Consider the following 18,823-nt stretch of genomic DNA (forward strand, 5'->3'; position numbering starts at 1 on the left):
GGAATAAATCAAACCACTAGCCAGGCTGGTTTGATGTATTCCAATAGTTTACACATCTGTTGTAACAGACTCTATATCTGTTGCAACAGGATCCATATCTATTACAACAGATTTATAAAGTATTGAACAGATGGAAAACTGTTGCAACAGATGTGGAGCCTATTGCAATAGATGGGTAATCTGTTGCAACAGATGGATAATGTTATTTCCGTTCTTCGCTTATTTGACATCAATTATTTTTATCTTGTTTGTAGATATAAGAAAATAAAAGTTGATCAAATTTTGCCTGACCAACTCAAGAGACTACAGTAAAGATGGGTTTAGAGAAATATGCTGCTTGTAGATGGAATCACTTCATATGTCGGAGGTATGTATTACTGATAATGTTATTTTGAAAACATACATAGAGTACGCTGATTTTATGAATATTGTTTTTACTAATTAGATATTGATCATTCAAATAAGATATCTGCAATTTTATAGTTAAGTTTTATATGTCTGAACTGATAAGGCTGAGGGACCATGAATATGGTTCTAATACCCTGTTAAGATTTAATGACGGTTGTTGCTCCTGTCTATGTGCCAAGCTTTGTTAAGTATCAAGTTTTGGTGGCATTGTAAAAAGATTTGTTTGCGATTTGACTAACTTTTAGGGTGCATTAGACTCTATGAGGGCTTTCGAAGCCTCTCACTGCTTCAATCAAGAATAACAATATAGTTATTTCCCTAGCCCAAATTTATATGGTTGGGTTGCTCAGGGTGATGATTATACGCCAAAAGATGCGATAGGAGAATACTTGTGTGGGGAAAAAGAAGTTAATAAAGATTATATCATCTGAGAATTAATTGAAGAAGAAATATAGGATAGAAGGGAATTTGAAGCGAATCTAGCCGATGAAATTGACTTAAAACATAAAAAATCAGAATCAAGTGTAAATATGCAAGTGTATCAAAAATAAAAATCCGTTTGTTGTCTCTCTCAAAGAAAAATAGTGCAGCTGGGTACTTTTCTATGGATCTATGACTAGGTAACGTGTTTGGAATGATCACCTACATAGAAAATAACAGAACACCAAGAAAACATCTTTGCAGGCACCGAGGTCTGAAATGATGTACAGTAAGTCAAGAAAGCTTGCGCCAAGAATAGTTGAGGTTAAAATAAGGAATCAAGCGAAGGAGACAATTTCTAAATTTTAAATTTCATCCCATGACTTCTTGTTTGTGTTTTCGACTACGTCCACTGCTATTAACCTGATCAAAACCACAAACAAAATTGAAAGACAGATTGAGTATCATTACTTCCTTAGCAATCCAGATTAATAGATTGTGTTTTCTTACCTTAGCATGCTGTCATCATATATTGGAGAAGATCAGAGGCTTGTTGTAGTATGTGAATCCCGATAATTTTTAAGCTTGCCTCCAGCTTGCTGATTCGGTATTCAATTTTGTGGTTGTCGTCTTTGAGGTTAATATAGAGTTCTTTATCTTTTGTGATCTTGTCGATAAGGAACACTTTCTTCAAATCTGTGACATTATAAAAGGCCTTCAGAAGGCTTCCAGAACACTTTCTTCGGAAGGCTTAAATGGTACATGGAGGGTCACTATGTTTGTTTTAGGTAAATGTCTTGATGCACACTCAAGCAGTGGTCCCAATAGTTGAACAACTCACTTTCTTGAGCATTGTTCAATGCAGTTTGTTCAAGCAGCCTTCAAAGGATTTAATAGGCTATTCTTTATGATATCCTTTGGTATATCCTTTGAAGGTTGGTTGAAAAAACTACATTGAATAGCGCTCGAGAAAGTGAGTTGTTCAACTGTTAGGACCACTGCTTGAGTGTGCATCAAGACGTTAACCTAAAACAAACATAGAGACCTTTCATGTATCGTTTAAGCTTTCTGAAGAAAGTTTTCTAGAGGCCTTCTAATGGCCTTTTACAATGTCATAGCTTCGATAAAATTATTCCTCATTGACAAGATCACAAAATACCAAGAACTCTATACTAACCTCAAAGAAGAAAATGAAAAACTTGAATACCGAATCAACAAGCTGGAGGCAAGCTTGAAAATTATCGGGAATCACGTACTACAGTAAACCTTTTATTTTCTCTAATATATGTTGAAATTATGATAAGGAAAGAAAACACAATCAGTTAATCCATATTGCTAAGGAAGTAATGATACTCAATCTATCTTTCAATCTTGTTTGTTGTTCTGATCAGGTTAATAGTAGTGGATCTAATCAAAAACACAAACAAGAAGGCATAGGATGCAATTTGAAATTTAGAAATTGTTGCCTTTGCTTGATTTCTTATTTTAACTTTAGTTGTTCTTGGCGCAAGCTTTCTTGACTTACTCTACATCATTTCAGCCCTCGGTGTCCTCAAAGCTGCTTTCTTGGTGTTCTGTTATTTTCTATGTAGGTGATCATTTCAACTACGCTACCTAGTTGCAACTCCCTAGCAAAGTGTCTAGCTGCACTATTTTTCTTTGAGAGAGATAATAGGCGGATTTTCATTTTTGAATACACTTTCATATTTGCACTTGTTTCAGATTTCTCATATTTTAATTCACTTTCATCATCCAAATTAGCTGGAAGTTCCTTGTTACCCTATGTTTTCCTCTTTAATTAGCTCTTAGATGATATAGTTTTTCATCAACTCCCCTTTCCCTCGCAAGTATTCTCCTATGAATCCTTCTGGCATATAATCATCTTCTAGAACAACCCTTCCATATAAATTTGTGCGAGGGGAATTTCTATTGGTTTTTCGTTCTTGTTTGATGCAGTGTGAGGCTTCGAAGGCCTTCTTAGAGTCCAATGCCTACTTAAAGTTAAGTTCAATTTCTATTGTATCTCTTCAATGATACCAAATATTGATTCCTTCTCAATACTTAGCACACATAAACATGAGCTACAACCATCATTAAATCGTAACAGGGTATCAGCACCATCTTCATGGGCCCTCAGCCTCATCAATTCAAACCTATCAAACTTAGTTGTACAATGCAGGATCTTGTTTGAATGATTAATTCCTAATCGATTAAAAACTGTATTCACAAAATCATTGTACTTTATGTGTGTTGTCTCGATAACCTTATCAGTAATACATTACTCCCACACATGAAAGTGGATCCATCCATCTCCACACACCTTATTCTTTCTAGCCTATCTATGGCTTAGTTTGAATAAATAGATGACTAACCTATTGCAAAAGATAACACATCTATTAAAATTATCAAACAATTATAGACATCTATTACGACAGATGATCAATCTATTACAACATATGACTTATCTATTAAAAAAATCAAAAAGATATATCCATCTGTTGCAACAGATTGTCAATATTTTGTAAATTATCAAACTGATAGAATATATTTTGCAACAGGTTACCCATCTGTTACATTTATTTTAAAGCAATTTTCTTTTCTTTCGAAATACAATAAAGACAAAATATTGTATTTAGATCTATTTTTTTAATTTACATATTCGAAAAGTCACCAATTTTAAGAGGTGAACTGTCATGGCTTTTTGACTAACTCATTCGTATTCAATTATTTATAAATAGGTTCCTCCTTACTCGTTCATTCTACTCCACTTCTAGATATGGTTGGTCCAGATTTGTACACGGTAATTCATCTCTAGTCCTTGCGGAAACTTGAAAGGTAGATTCATGAACTTCGAATGAAAATGGACGACTTCAAAGCAAGTCTGAAGAGGGCCCTGCTGCTGCCGGATAATGATTGGCTGGTTGAAAACAATACTACTACTAATAATAATAATTATAATAATAATAGTAATAATAATTAGGTTATGTTTTTTCTTTTAGCGTATGTATTTTCTATTTTTATATCGAATATACCCAAGGATATATTTTTTTCATTGTATATATTTGTATATAATGAATTCAAAAATCTGTGTTTGGTCGACTTTGGATTTTTAATTCTTATTTAATACTTAAATTTTATTCTGTCTATTTTTTGTTCTCAACATGTCGACGGTTGGAGGTAGGGATTGAGAGTTTGTGACAACGGATGAACCGTATATTGCAATAGATGGTTAATCTGTTAGGATAGATAGATCATATGTTGCAATAGACGGTTATTAATTAAAAAAAGGGTTATTGTTATTGGGAGGGTGAAAAGTCATGATTTTTCGATTATTTAATATAAAAAATAGTGTGAAATGAATAATAAGGAAATAAATGATAAATACAATTTATAACTGTAAAAGAACAGTTATTTAATTTTAACAATTAATCGTGACTTTTCACCATTTTTATTTTTAAATTTATTTTTTAAAATTATTTATTTATTGTATAGTAAAAAGGTCACAACATTGAATTAATTAAGGTATATGATGATTGTTAAGAAAAAAGTGAGCAGTCGTGACTTTTAGTGTAAGACATTCAAAACAGCTGATGCATCAAATTCCCCATCTGTTGCGACTGATAAATCAGCTGTTAGAAGAAATCAAAAAAGCTCCTAAAATAGATGGTTGATTTGTTGCAACAGATGGTATATTTGTTGCCACTGATAGGTTATCTGATTCACCAGATACACAATCTATTGTCACAACTCAATAAAAGTGGTTATTATTTTATTAAAGAAATGGTTATTGAAAAAGTGAGAAGTCTTCGATTTTTCAATTGAGAAAAAGATTATTTAAATTTAAGAATTAATTAATAATAATAAGCTGAAAAGTCATGACTTGTCACAATAATTAAAAAAAACTCACCAGTATGATTTGATTAAGTTATTTCTTTTCACAAAAAACAATAAGGAAATAAATGATAAACACAATTTATAACCTTAAAAAAAGTTATTTAATTTGAATAATTGATGTTAATATTAAATAGGCGACAAGTAGTAACTTTTTGCCTTTTTATTTTTAAATCTATTTTTAAAATTTATATAATAAAAAATTTACCAAATTTAGATTAATGATATGATGATTATTAAAAAAGATAGATTATATATTGCAATAGATAGATTATTTGATGTAATAGGTTGTCGATTTGTTGCAACAGATGGCATATCTGTTGTCTCAGATGGGTTATCTGATATAACAGATATAGAATCTGTTGTCACAACTCAATAAAAAGGTTATTGGAAAGAACTAATTAATAATAATAAGTTGAAAAGTCATGACTTATCACAATAATCAAAAAATCAGTCAGCAGCTTGATTTAATTAAGTCATAACTTTTCACAGTAATTAAAAAGTCACCAATTTGTATGTAATTAATAAATGGAGGTGAATAGTCATGACTTTTTTCCTAACTCATTCAAATTCAATCCTCTATAAATAGGTCCCTCCTTACTCACTCGTTCATTCTACTACACTCTATTTATTTCTTGCATCTTGTCTTTCATATTACACCTTCAACCACTTTCTCTTACATGACTCAGGTAAGTTTTTTTCTTTCTTTTTGTGTAAATATACTCAATTGGTAGTATACGTTGTATTACATTCAGATTCTTTTCTTTACTTTTGTTTTTACATTTTTTGTCAATTCATGTGTGTTCTAGATATGACTGATCCAGATGAAAAACTGAGAAGAGAGAGAATTGCACCTTTTTCCCTCCGTTTTTTGTTATATTAACTAACATTTGGATCAAAGTATAAATTTAAAAACTTGTGGGTTATTTTTAAATTTTTCAACTTTCTTAATCCATAATAAAGTAATGGTCACCTCCACTCAATTATTAAGACTTGAGTCACCTACACCTCATTTTCAAACTCTTTTATCACTTTTAGCTCAAAGCCCCACAATACATGTCAATTGTTGATTATACATAATTCATATATAATCTTTAAATTCATTAACTAAAAGGAATAAAGAAAGAAGGATGACGATAATGAATGTAAAAAGACAACTTGAATTAAAATTAAAATCAATAAAACTCAAAATAAAAATAAAAGTAGAAGTAGAAGAAAGGTTGTATTTTTGTAGTAAAGTATGATCAAAATATTACTTAAATAGAATTGTAGAATTTTTTTTAATTTAGGTAAAATTCTAATTGAGTTAAGAGTGTTAAATATTATGATTTGTTACTTAGATAAAATAAGGACTTCAACTAATTTGTTAGTGTTTATGTATAATTAGAGATTTAGGAAAAGATAATTGAATTTGGAACTAAAAAAAGTATAGGAAGTAGAAAAAAAATAAAAAAAGGTATGTTTTTGCCTTTTTGGGTCTGCACGCTTTTGCCTTTTTGGGTATTATAAGTTTTGTAATATATTTTTGTGTTTATGTATGATTAGAATTTTTTTTTTGAGGAATATAGGAAAAGACAATATTAAATCTTCTAAAAAATTAAATTTAGTTGATCTAAAATTGTTAAACTAATGAAAAAAATACTAGTTGTCATTAATACTGACATCTTCTAATAAGAAAAGATTTTACCATAAATATATTTAATTAATTTTCTACTCTTAATTATTAGGAAAAAATAGTGAAAAGAACGATTTTCTCTAAAGAAGAGACTTTTAATGAAAGGTAAAAAGTTCAAACGACATTTCTAAGCTCTTCACACTTTTAATATATTATAGATATAGATTTTTCAACAAAATATTGTAGGAATAAACTCTAATTAAATTTATCTAAAGAATTAACTCTTCAAATGCAAAATTGTTTACTTGGATTAATTGTCTCTCTCATGGATTGTAGCACAATTTCCTGATCCAGTGAATAATGTAACTAAACTTTTATGAGCAACAATGCAACTCAGAAATTGAAGGTATTTTTTTTCTATTTTTTTTTTTTGGTTAAGGTATTTTTTTTCTATTAAGATCAAGCAGTAGCCCGTTTTGAAGAAACTAACCAAACAAATTTACAACTACCAAACAACAATTATAACATCACTCACTAAACTAACGATTTCAACCAAAAATTTTAACAAAAAAAAATTCAAAAAATTACCTCAAATTCAATCGTAACAATTTCTCAATTTTCAACCATCAAAGTGGAACCACTGATTGAAATTGACTAAAATTTATCTTGGGGAACCAGATATTGGGAATCGGACTGGGGTTTGTAGGGTTTTGCTATTTTTTCGAAGAGTTAAGAAAAATGAAGGGAGGAGGGGGAAGTGGAGATTTTTAGGTGATAATAAAAATACATAACTTACATATTATGTGAGCTTTATAAAATAAATATAAATAACTTACAAAATAAGTGAGCCTTAAAAAATAAACACAAATAGGTCACAAAATATGTGATCTTTGTAAAATAAATAAAAATAGCTCACAAAATATGTGAGTTTTATAAAATAAAAATGAATAACTCACATGTTTTGTAAGATTTATACTTTTTTGCAAGAGTTAACACCGTCACCAACCATTGAGTTAAAAAAAGGCTAAAGCTCACAAAATATGTGAGCTTAACCTATTTTGGTGTCATTTTATATATCTGGCATACTTGGTATTTTATATAGATGAAGGGGTCATTTTGGTTTTCGGGATCTGTATATTGGGGATGTAGTTGAGATTCTAAAGCATTATACACTTTTTTTTTTTCTTTCATAGTAGAAAACTCTCTTGTTTTTGCTTGATGAATTAGGCCTAGCCTAACCTCGTTAAATTTTTATTTTATTTTTTTCTCTATTTTCTTTATTTGTGGTTGTGTGTTAGTTCACACACAATATTCCACAACTATTGATATCAAGCCAAGGTTGAGTTTCTACACATAATCAAGGTTAAGATGTCTCCATGATCTTCAACAAAGTATGAATAGAGAAATTCAATGGGGATCTAGTTCAGTGTATAAAAGATTAGAATGAGGTCGTCCCTAGTGTTACAAGGATTATGAAAGGCAATTAAGGAAACTTTTCCAGAAATATTGAAAAAATTAAAGATAGAAGACCTGAATGAGAGGGATTTGAGTGCGGTCTTCATGAGCACTACAGATAACATTCTCTGAAAAATTGCTGAAAATCTGCAGCAACAACATAGAAGAAGTTGAAAAATCTGTATTCTAGAAAATCATTGACAAACCGCCTCTACATGAAAAAAAGGTTGTACAATCTTCGTATAAATGAGGTACATCGGTTAAAGCACACCTTGATGAGTTTAATTCAATTATAATGGACTTGAATAACATGGATATCAAAATTAATAGTGAGGATCAAACCTTAATCATATTATGTTCTTTACCACCGTCTAATAATACTTTTGTTGATACATTGCTATATAGGAATGATAGCATCTCACTGGATGATGTTAGTAATGTACTAACTTCTAAAGAGTTGAAGAAGAGTTTTCCAAATAGAAGACCTGGGGGCAATGGTCTTGTAAGTAGGGGAAGAACACAATAGAAAAACTTTGATAGAAAAAAATCTAATGGATCGAAGTCTACGGCAAGGAAGTTGAACTGCCATGAGTTATAGGAACAGGATCACAACAGAAGAGATTATCCTAATCTATAGGAGAAAAGAGGAAAGAAGAAAGTTAATTACTCAATAAATATTGTTAATTACTCAATAAATATTGTTGAAACTAGTAGTAATTCTAATGACAGTGACTATGTAAGGGAAGTGATACAAGAATCAAACACACAACACGGATTCAAGAGATCTACAAGATCAACAATAATAGAGAATCAAAGGCCCCACTAGGCTTCTCTATGTTTTCAAGACAACAACAACAATATTCAATAAAGTAGATAGAGAATACAAGATTACAAGGACTATAGTGAATCGAAAAGGCCCCACATGACTTCACTATGTCAACACATAACCAATAATATTACAACAAGAAGAAAGTTATGGGTACATTAACAACAACGAGGAACCAACGGATTCAACAAGATTTAAGATAAATAGTTAGACCAAATGAAGGGACAATCTTAAGAACCCAAGAATTGTTACACTCTTGAACCCTTAACACTATCCGCGACACAAACCTAACTCTACATTGAAATGAGAGGGCCTTTACCTCCTCTAAACACCAATGTTTCAATCCAATGTGCAAACACAAGTGAATTTCACTTGCCTAGCCCTTGTTTTGGTTAGGTGCTTCTAAGAGAAGACTAAAGTGTTGCAATGTTACAAGTCTAAAAATATTCAACTAAGGAGCAAAAGACCTAAAATGTTCTATTTATATTACATCTCAAATAAAAGGTGAAATACAAAAATGCCCTTTAATGACCAAGTGAACATTAGACACCTATGTAGTGCCTATTATGGATGGTTTTGGAGTCTCCATTACGCTTAATGTGTACACCTTCTTGGTTGAGTTCAACAAGCTCAAAAATATGTCCATCTATGAGGACGTTCTCGTATCATCCTTTCCACCTTTAAAGGAGTTTGACCTCAAACTCATGGCTTCATCAACCTCACTGCCCCTTCATAGAATCACCTCTTCATTTTCTGTCCCAAAGTTTTGAGGCTTAGCCAAGGTTACTTAGGTTCAAGCATCTATTGGTTAGAAAGTTACTTGGTATCTCCCCTAGAAAGCACATGATCATGTACCTGCACACAAGAAAAGGCGGTACTAGGCAAAATGCTAGTACCTACGTTAGTGAAAAGTAAAGAATTCCCGAGGGTAAGTCCCAAAAGTGAGGACCTTTTTTCTCTTTGGTCCTTGGTTCCCTCCCCTTATCCTCTACTCCCACTCTCAGCCTTTTCCTTTCTCTCTGTCTTTCTCTTTTCCTCCAACTCTCTTATTTGTTGGCTTACTTCGACTACTTATATCAATGAGAGAGGGTGGAGTGTATACCTTCGGCTATGGAGCTCCAAAGTGTAGCTATTAGTTCATCCATCATGCACCATAGCTCTAACGTATTTCCATGGTCTCACCAACAATAGGTGGCACGCTTTCATAGGAATAATAGCACACAACACCTCATCAAAGTAATTACCTACCTTGAACTGTATCACCACTTGTCGGTTTACCTTTAGCTCACCACACTCATTTAGCCATTGAAGGTTGCATGGGATGGAATGAAAAATAGTAGGAAGCCTCAAAACATCAACCAATGTACTACTAGCAATATTGGTACAACTACCTCCATCAACAAGCATAGAACACACAACCCCTTTAATAAGGCATTTGGTGTTAAAAAGGTTTTCCCTTTGACTAGGATCACCCAAAACCTTACTAATCATGGCCTTTCTTACTAAAAAGCATGGCACTTCAACCTCACCATCATACGGCCAAGAATCTTTGCCCTCCTCTTTCTTTGGCTTCTTAGGTTCTACCTCCTCTCCACCCCGAGATTGATATCAATCTCCTTCGGTTTAAATCCCACCTCCTCCCTAAGAAAATATAATTTCCTCTCTCTTAGAGTCATATTTATCCTATTCGAATACTCATTAGCCTTGGGTCTCCAAACTTGGCATTTAAAACATTGAAAGCCCTTAGAATTAGGAAAGAAATGTGGTTTACCTTCATTTATTGGAGGGTACCTTTGGTAAGCCTTATTCTCGGCTTGGGAAGTCTTGGCCTCGGGTTGCTCCACTTTGGATAGATCATTTTTTTCATGGTGCCAACCTGAGGGTGATTGGACTTTGAAATTAGATCCTGATTTCTCCTGCAACTCTCTTTCAATTTCCAATGCGGCTTGGAAGATGGCATCAAGGGTGTCGAACTTATGAAGCATCAAATGTGAAGCAATATCTCTATTCAACCCCACTTTGAATCGGATGATGTCATGACTCACTTGTTCCCCTCTATGATTAAGTTTTAAGATGAGTTATTGGAACTCAACGTAGTAATCCACGATGCTTTTGTTTCCTTGCCTCAAGTTATACAACTTGGCAAGAAGCTATTGGTAATATCTTTTGGGTAGGTACCTTTGTCTCATGAGGTACGTTAGCCGAAACCAAGAAGGGGGCTTCCCCTCTACCAAAATATTGCCAAAATGCTTAACATACTCCCACCATGTAGTAGTATAACCCTCAAAGTGAGCAATCGTGTAGTAACTTTTTATCTCCTTGGTAAGATCATTGACTTGGAAGACCCTCTCACATGAGGATTCCTATGAAATAAACTCTTCAGTATCACTCTCACCCTTAGATATTGGAAGCCCCATTTTGGAAGTCTTTAGTCCTACTTCACGGTTTTGGTTCCCTTGCTGGTTCCAGTGACCAACTCTTCCTTCTCGATCATGAACCTTCCTTAGATCAACATGTTTACCCTGTACCTCTTCCCCCCTTATGTAACCATTATCAAATGGTCCATACCCCTCATGTTGGATAGTTATATTTGGGTTATGTGGATCTTGTAGTGGCAGGTTTGGATTTGGTGGATAATAAGGTCTTTGGTCAAATGGAGTTTGATTTGAAGGGCTCGAGGTGTGGGGTGGAATTTGGGTTCCAAGTCCTTTTTATTAGACTTAGTGAAGTGGTGGTTGGATTGGCCTCTCATGGTTTTGAGTAAGGAAGTATAGTGGAGTTTGGTTTGTGATATTGGAGGGTTGTCTCGGTAGATAGAACATTTGGTACAAGGCCTCGGGAGTAGTGGTCGGAGAAATGTGTTAAGGGGTGGATAGTCAACTCCTTTGACTTTCCACAAGCTCTAATCTCCCACTCATTGATGCCACATCCTTATCTAGTTTCTCAATACTCATATTCAACCTATCCACATCTCGGAACATAGTTTCAAGGTGGGCCAAAATGAGATTGATGGCATTACTATCCATTTTTTGAGCATTTGAAACTCAGGTTCCATTGTGATGGTATCAGAATTAATCCTTCAAGTTACAGTCCAATAAGTCACCAAATCAGTCCACTATGTCACACACAACAATACAGCACAAAACCTACAAAACAAAACACACGTTAGTTCAAACAACCTTACTATTCTCTCTCTCAGTTGTGGCCTCACACTTGATGTCACAAATGTTTGAAAGTCAGATTGTAGTTGTGGTGAGTTGAAGAGTAAGTCTACTCCTTAGTCAGAATGGATTCTTTGTTGGACGACTCAAGTAACTAATGCTCGAACTTGAACCAAGAAGCACTACAATTATAAAAACGACAAAGCACAAATAACATAGACACGAACAATGGATTCAAAGGACTATTTGACAATCTAGTAGGAATTTACTAGTTTGCTAATTAGTTCTAGAATCAATTAATGAAACCAAGAATCAATAATTAGAAATTAAAAAATCCAAATTTAAGCTTAATTATTAATGTGAATAGTAGCAAGTGGTGACATGGCAGCATGTAATCTGTCTTGGGTTCACACAACTTAGTCAGAAATTTGAAATTCTCAACCTTCACACAATTTAGGATGAAAGACAATTAGTTTTGGAGAGAAGTATAATTCTTGAGTCTTTTGTAAGTTTATTCTCAAGAGATGATCTTGACTTGTACTAGTTTCACTAAACAAGACTCACTGATTTAAGGATAGTAGTTGGAAAAGTTGATGTCAAGTCTAGGAAGTGATGGTTCAAGTCTTCTCACAAATAACTTTACAACTTTTGCCTTACAAATTTTTGGATCTACCTTTCACCTTTTGTTGTCTTAAGTTGTAAGAATAGATGAGGAACAAGATGAATACCATAACAACCTTCAAGAATACAATAACAACTTCTTCAAGAACACCACAACAATGGTCAATATTATAAGTTCAACTTTAGATCTAGACACTTATAGTGTTGGTGAGAAAGGATCAAACACTAGAACACACTAATAAGTAAAAGATTACTATATCCAGTCATAAAACTCTTAGCCAAGTCAACACAATAATACTTCAAATTTTGGCCAAGGTACAACGCAACACAATGTCTCTAACTTTGGTAAGATCTTCCCAAGATTGGTTTTGTAAGAACAAAACCAAGCTTTGAGCTTTGATACCAAGTGATACAAGAATAAAACACACAATATGGATTCATGAGATCTACAAGATCAACAACAATAGAGAATCAAAGGCCCCACTCGGCTTTTTTATGTTTTCAAGATAACAACAACAATATTCAACAAAGTATATAGGAAATACAATATTACAAGGACTATAGTGAATTGAAGAGCCCCCACACGACTTCACTATGTCAACACATAAACAACAAAAAGAAAGTTACGGGTATATTAATAATAATGAGGAATCAATGGATTAAAAAAGATACAAGATAAATAGTTAGACCAAATGAAGGGACATTCTTAAGAACCCAAGAATTGTTACACTCTCGAACCCTTAACACTATCCGCGACACAAATCTAACTCTACGTTGACACAAGAGGGCCTTTATTTCCTCTAAACATCAAAGTTTTAAGCCAATATGCAAAAACAAGTGAATCATTACTTGCCTAGCCCTAGTTTTGGTTGGGAGCTTCTAAGAGAAGACTAAAGTGTTGCAATGTTAAAAGTCTAAAAACTATTCAACTAAGGATAAAAAGATCTAAAAATGTTCTATTTATATTACATCTCAAATAAAAGGTGAAAAGACAAAAATGTCCTTTAATGACCAAGTGAACATTAGGCACCTATGTAGTACCTATTATGGACGGTTTTGGAGTCTCCATCACACTTAATGTGTGCACCTTATCGGTTGAGCTCAACAAGCTCAACAATATATACATCTACGAGGTCGTACTCATATTAGAAAGTTTGTGTCGTGACTTCTGATCATAGTCACAATTCATGGGTTATTGATTTTGATACAACTTTCCACATGTGTCTACAGAAGAATTGATTTAGAACTTTCAAACAGACGAGTGGGATTGTCTAACGACGTAATGATAATCCATTAGAGGTTGAGAGGATTGGTAACTTTAAATTGAGAATGTTTGATGGTGTTATCAAAAATATAGAGTTCTGGCTTGTTCTTCGGATAAATAAGAATTTGATTTCTCTTTTGATTTTGGATGTTCAAGGGTATAAGTTTCCCTTTGAGAGAGAAACACTTAAAGTGTGTAAAGACTCCATGTTACTATTGCAATGAGATGTAGCTAATTCAGGAAATAAAATGAGTGATTGGTGGGATTGGAACCTAAATCGTTATTATTCTATTTCCATTAATGTTGATTATCTTTCTATCTAGGTGTCTGTATTGATTATTATATATTATATTTCCATTTAGATCTCTTTTCTTTTTGTATAAAGTTGCAACCTTGTAATCATTTAAATATACTGAAGTTAATAGAAAAAAAATTTTCTCACTGTGTTCGAATTTTATCATGACATCAGAGCATGGTTCAAATCTATGAGAAAGGGCAAGTAATATAAAGAGAGACTGAAAAAAATGTAGAAATAGGATAAAAGTTAGACTATGGGGAAAACTACTACAACAACTGGGAGGTCGGGTGTTGGATCTAAGAGTTCTATTCTCTTTGAACTAACATCTACATTATCACAATTGATAGGAAGTACATCAACTGCAGCAAGCCATGTGTCTCTTGTTGTTCCGCAAGGTATCAATTTAGATGGTGCTAACTATGCTATTTTATCCCAGGTTGCAGAGATGTACATCTCTAGAAAAGACAAATAGGGATATATTATGGATATATTCAACCATCAGAAGAAACAAATTCCACATTCAAGAAATAGAGAACAGAAAATGCTCTAGTAAAGAGTTGGTTAATTAACTTGATGGATCCTAAGTTAATTGGAAATTACATTCGATTTTTTATTGCAAAAGCAGTTTGGGATGCTATTTCTAGGACATATTTTGATGGAGGTGACACTTCTCAAGTTTAGGACTTTAAGAGAAGAGTGATGAAATTTAAGAATGGGGGGGGCCATTGAGACATATTTCAACCATTTTCAAGGCTTGTGGAGAGAAATTTATTTTTGTCGACCAAATCCAATAACATGCCAATTTGACATTGAAAAGTATATTTCTATATTACAAGAAGATAGAGTATTTACTTTTCTAGATGGATTGGATGATAGACTTGATAAAATCAGAGGCGATGTGTTGCGACTCAAGCCATTTCCTACTGTAGAGGAAGCATATGCACTTGTTTGGTGAGAAGACTTGAGGCAATCTATAATATTGAAAAAACAGGAGGACATGAGTAGTGTAGCTATAATTTCAAGGGAAGTAAAAGGATCTCAACGATAAGTATCTTTAACCAATGATCAATGGTAAGAATAAAATGCCAAAACAAAATCAACAAGAAAGAAGAGGTGGTTGCACACACTGTGGAAACTCGAAACATAAAATTAAAACATATTTCCAATTAAATGGTTCTCCAGATAGTGGTATGAACTGAAAAAGAAAAGAAAGCAAGAGGCTGGTAGAGAATTATTGGCAAACACTAGGGAGAACTCAAAAAGAGCTGAATATTTGATGCTAATACCACAATTTGAGAATACTTCACCGTCAAATGTCAATAACTCTATGGCTCATAATGATTTAGGTAATAACGGTTGGATTATTGATTCATGGAAAACCTACCATATGACCTTTGATTCTCATGATTTAGTAGACTCAACTCAACCTAGACTCACATGCATATATAATGCAAATAGAGTGACTTATCCTGCTGAAGGGGTTGGAAGAGTCACACTAAAATCTCTCTTTACAAAATACTTTACTTGTCTCCTCTCTCTCTAATAAATTATTATCTGTGGATCAAATGATGGAGGACTTGAACTCTTATGCACTAATATATCCAAAGTTTTGACTATTTCAGGATATTTCCACGAAGGAGATTTTTGGTCGTAGTACTAAGCGAGGAGGCCTATATTACGTGGATGATTACAATTGTGGCTTAGCAAATGCATCTCAAGGAATGAGTAACAAGGATAAACAGATATTATTGTGGCATCGCATGCTAGGACACCCATCTTTTCCTTATTTAAGGCGCTTATTGCTAAGTTTGTTCTTAAATTCGGATGAAACAAAGTTCAAATGCTAAGATTCTATTCTTGATAAGAGTCGTCGTGTTTCATATCCAATAAGTTCGAATAAATGTGAAACACCATTTATGTTAATTCACTCTGATATTTGGGGTCCAGCGCCCATCTTAGTTTCTTTGGGTATTAGATGGTTTGTGGCATTTGTAGATAATTGTATACGTATGACTTGGCTTTATTTGATGAAAGGTAAATATGAGGTGTTTAGGATTTTTCGTTCATTTTATAACATGATAAGAACTCAATTCTTTGTTTTTGTAAAAGTTTTATGATCAGATAATGGTGGAGAATATGCAAGTAACTAGTTTATTGATTACTTTTGAAAGAATGGAATACTTCATGAAATGTCTTGCACTCAAACAACTTAACAAAATGGTGTTACGAAATGAAAAAATAGGCATATTTTGCAAATTGCTAGGTCTTTTTTGATAGAATCTAAAGCACCTCAACATTATTGGATGGATGCAGTATGTACTGGGGTTTATTTTCTGAATAAGATGCCATCACGAGTATTGAACTTTCAAACTCCATTACAGACACTTTCTGATCATTATTCACTATCATCGGTACTAATGCTTGAAATATTTGGTTGTGTTGCCTATGTCCATCTCTACAAAAAAATTAGCAATCTAAACTAGATCCATGTGTTGTTCGTTGTGTTTTTCTTAGATATGGTTATCATAAGAAAGGGTACCGCTACTATGATCCCATAAGTAGAAAGTTGTATGTCACATTGGATGTTACTTTCTTAGAATCCAAACTATTTTTTATGAGAGCTATATACACTCTTCTCTTCTAGGAAAGAAACTTAATTAAGAGCAGAGTAAAAATAATTATGATTGGGAGAATTGACCATTTTTCGAAGACAATCTAGCTCTGAATGAAAAAGTTGGCTTGACGGATAAATCTGAAAATCATGGTGTGAGTATATGAGAGGATGTGCAGGGGGGCAGAATATACACATGAGGAGCTGACAGAACAAATTATCACTCAAAGATTAGTACCACACGAACACCAATCTCCTGAGGGCATTCTTGAGGTACAATCTCTAAATTGTACTCCTGATAATATACTAGATAGCCCTTCCACATATAACTCCCTTTCAGGCATAATCGAGGGTAGCCACCAAATCGTTACTCTTCTATCTTGAAGAAAAGAAAGCAAAATACCCAACAGGCGACTATGTTAGCATAAATAATTTATCAAAATCACTTAAAGAATTCACCTACAACCAATCCCCTGCAAATATTCCAAGCACTATACAGGAGGTCCAGAGTGACTCAAAATGGACTCAAGCAATAAAGGAAGAAATAAAAGCATTTGCGAATATGAATACATGGACACTAGTACAACTATCTAGAGGAAAGAAAGTGGTCAGATGTAGATGGGTGTTCACTATCAAATACAGTGTTGATGGATAAATTGACCACAACAAACAAAGACTTGTGGCAAAAAAATACAGTCAATCTTATGGTATAGATTATACTTAGGCTTTTTCTCTGATAGAAAAATTAAATGTCGTGAGAGTACTACTATCTCTTGCTGCTAATTTGACTTGGCCATTAAATTAATATAATGTGAAAAATGTCTTCTTACATGGTGACCTTGAAGAGGAAGTATATATGGAAATCCCGAAAGGCTTTGTTACTTCACAAGCAGGAACTGTATGCTAGTTAAACAAAGCATTATATGGATTAATGTATTCACCAAGAGTATGGTTTGGATGTTTTAGCTTGGCCATGAAGAGATGAGGTTACCAGCAAAGTAATATTGATCACATCTTATTCTTGAATCACTGAAGAGGTATGGTCACAACCTTAATTATCTATGTTGATGATATGATAATTATAGGGACTGACAAAGAAGAGATCAAAAAGTTGCAAAGATATTTAGCTACAAAGTTTGAAATGAAGAACCTTGGAGGGCTTAAGTATTTTCTAGGGATAGAGGTGGCTCAATCTAGCAAAGGAATTTTCCTTTCCCAAAGAAAATATATTCTTGACTTATTGGAAGATCAGGAATGCTCAATTGTAGACCAGTTGACACTCCTATAGTCCAAAATCATGGACTAAATAAGCATCCAAATTAGACGTCAACAAACAAAAGAAGGTATCAACAACTTATTGGCAAGTTGATTTATTTATCCCATACAAGACCGGATATAGCATATGCAGTGAGTCTTGTTAGTCAATTCATTTATAATCTTAGAGAAGAGCATATGGGGATGGTTACTCATAATTTGCAATATCTTAGGTCGTCTTCTGGAAGAGGACTTATGTTCAAGAAACATAGTCATTTGAATATTAATGGCTATGCTGATGTGAACTGGCCTGGGAGTGCAACACATGGAAGATCAATATTAGGTTATTTGACCTTTATTGGAGGAAACTTAGCTACTTGGAGAAGAACGAAATAAAAAGTGGTGGCTTTATGTAGCACAGAGGCCGAATTTAGAAGTATGATGAAGGTAATTTGTGAAACTCTTTGGTTGAATAGATTATTAACATAAATATGTCTTGACTCAATTTCTATGATAAAGATATTATGTGATAATAAGTCACCTATACAGATTGCTCAAAATCCTGTTTAACATGATAGGACAAAACATATTGAGGTAGATTGACATTTTATTAAAGAGAAACTTGAAGATAAAATAATATGCTTTCAACATGTAAAATTAGAAGACAAATTAGTAAACATGCTAACAAAAGTTATTCCAAGTATACCATTTAATATCTCACTGGAAAAGTTGGGTATCAAAGACGTCTACCTGCCAACTTGAGTGAGAGTATTGCAATGAATTGTACTGTGTTAGGTAATTCAGAGAAAAATGAGTGATTGGTGGGATTGGACCCTAAAATGTTATTATTATATTTCCATTAATGTTGATTATCTTTTCATTTAGGTGTCCATATTGATTACTGTATATTATTTTTCTATTTATATTTCTTTTCTTTTTGTATAAAATTGCAGCCTTCTAATCATTGAAATATACTGAAGTTAATAAAAAAACAAATTT

The sequence above is a fragment of the Capsicum annuum genome, unplaced genomic scaffold (genome assembly GCF_002878395.1).
Source record: "Capsicum annuum cultivar UCD-10X-F1 unplaced genomic scaffold, UCD10Xv1.1 ctg995, whole genome shotgun sequence".
Classification (NCBI taxonomy): domain Eukaryota; kingdom Viridiplantae; phylum Streptophyta; class Magnoliopsida; order Solanales; family Solanaceae; genus Capsicum; species Capsicum annuum.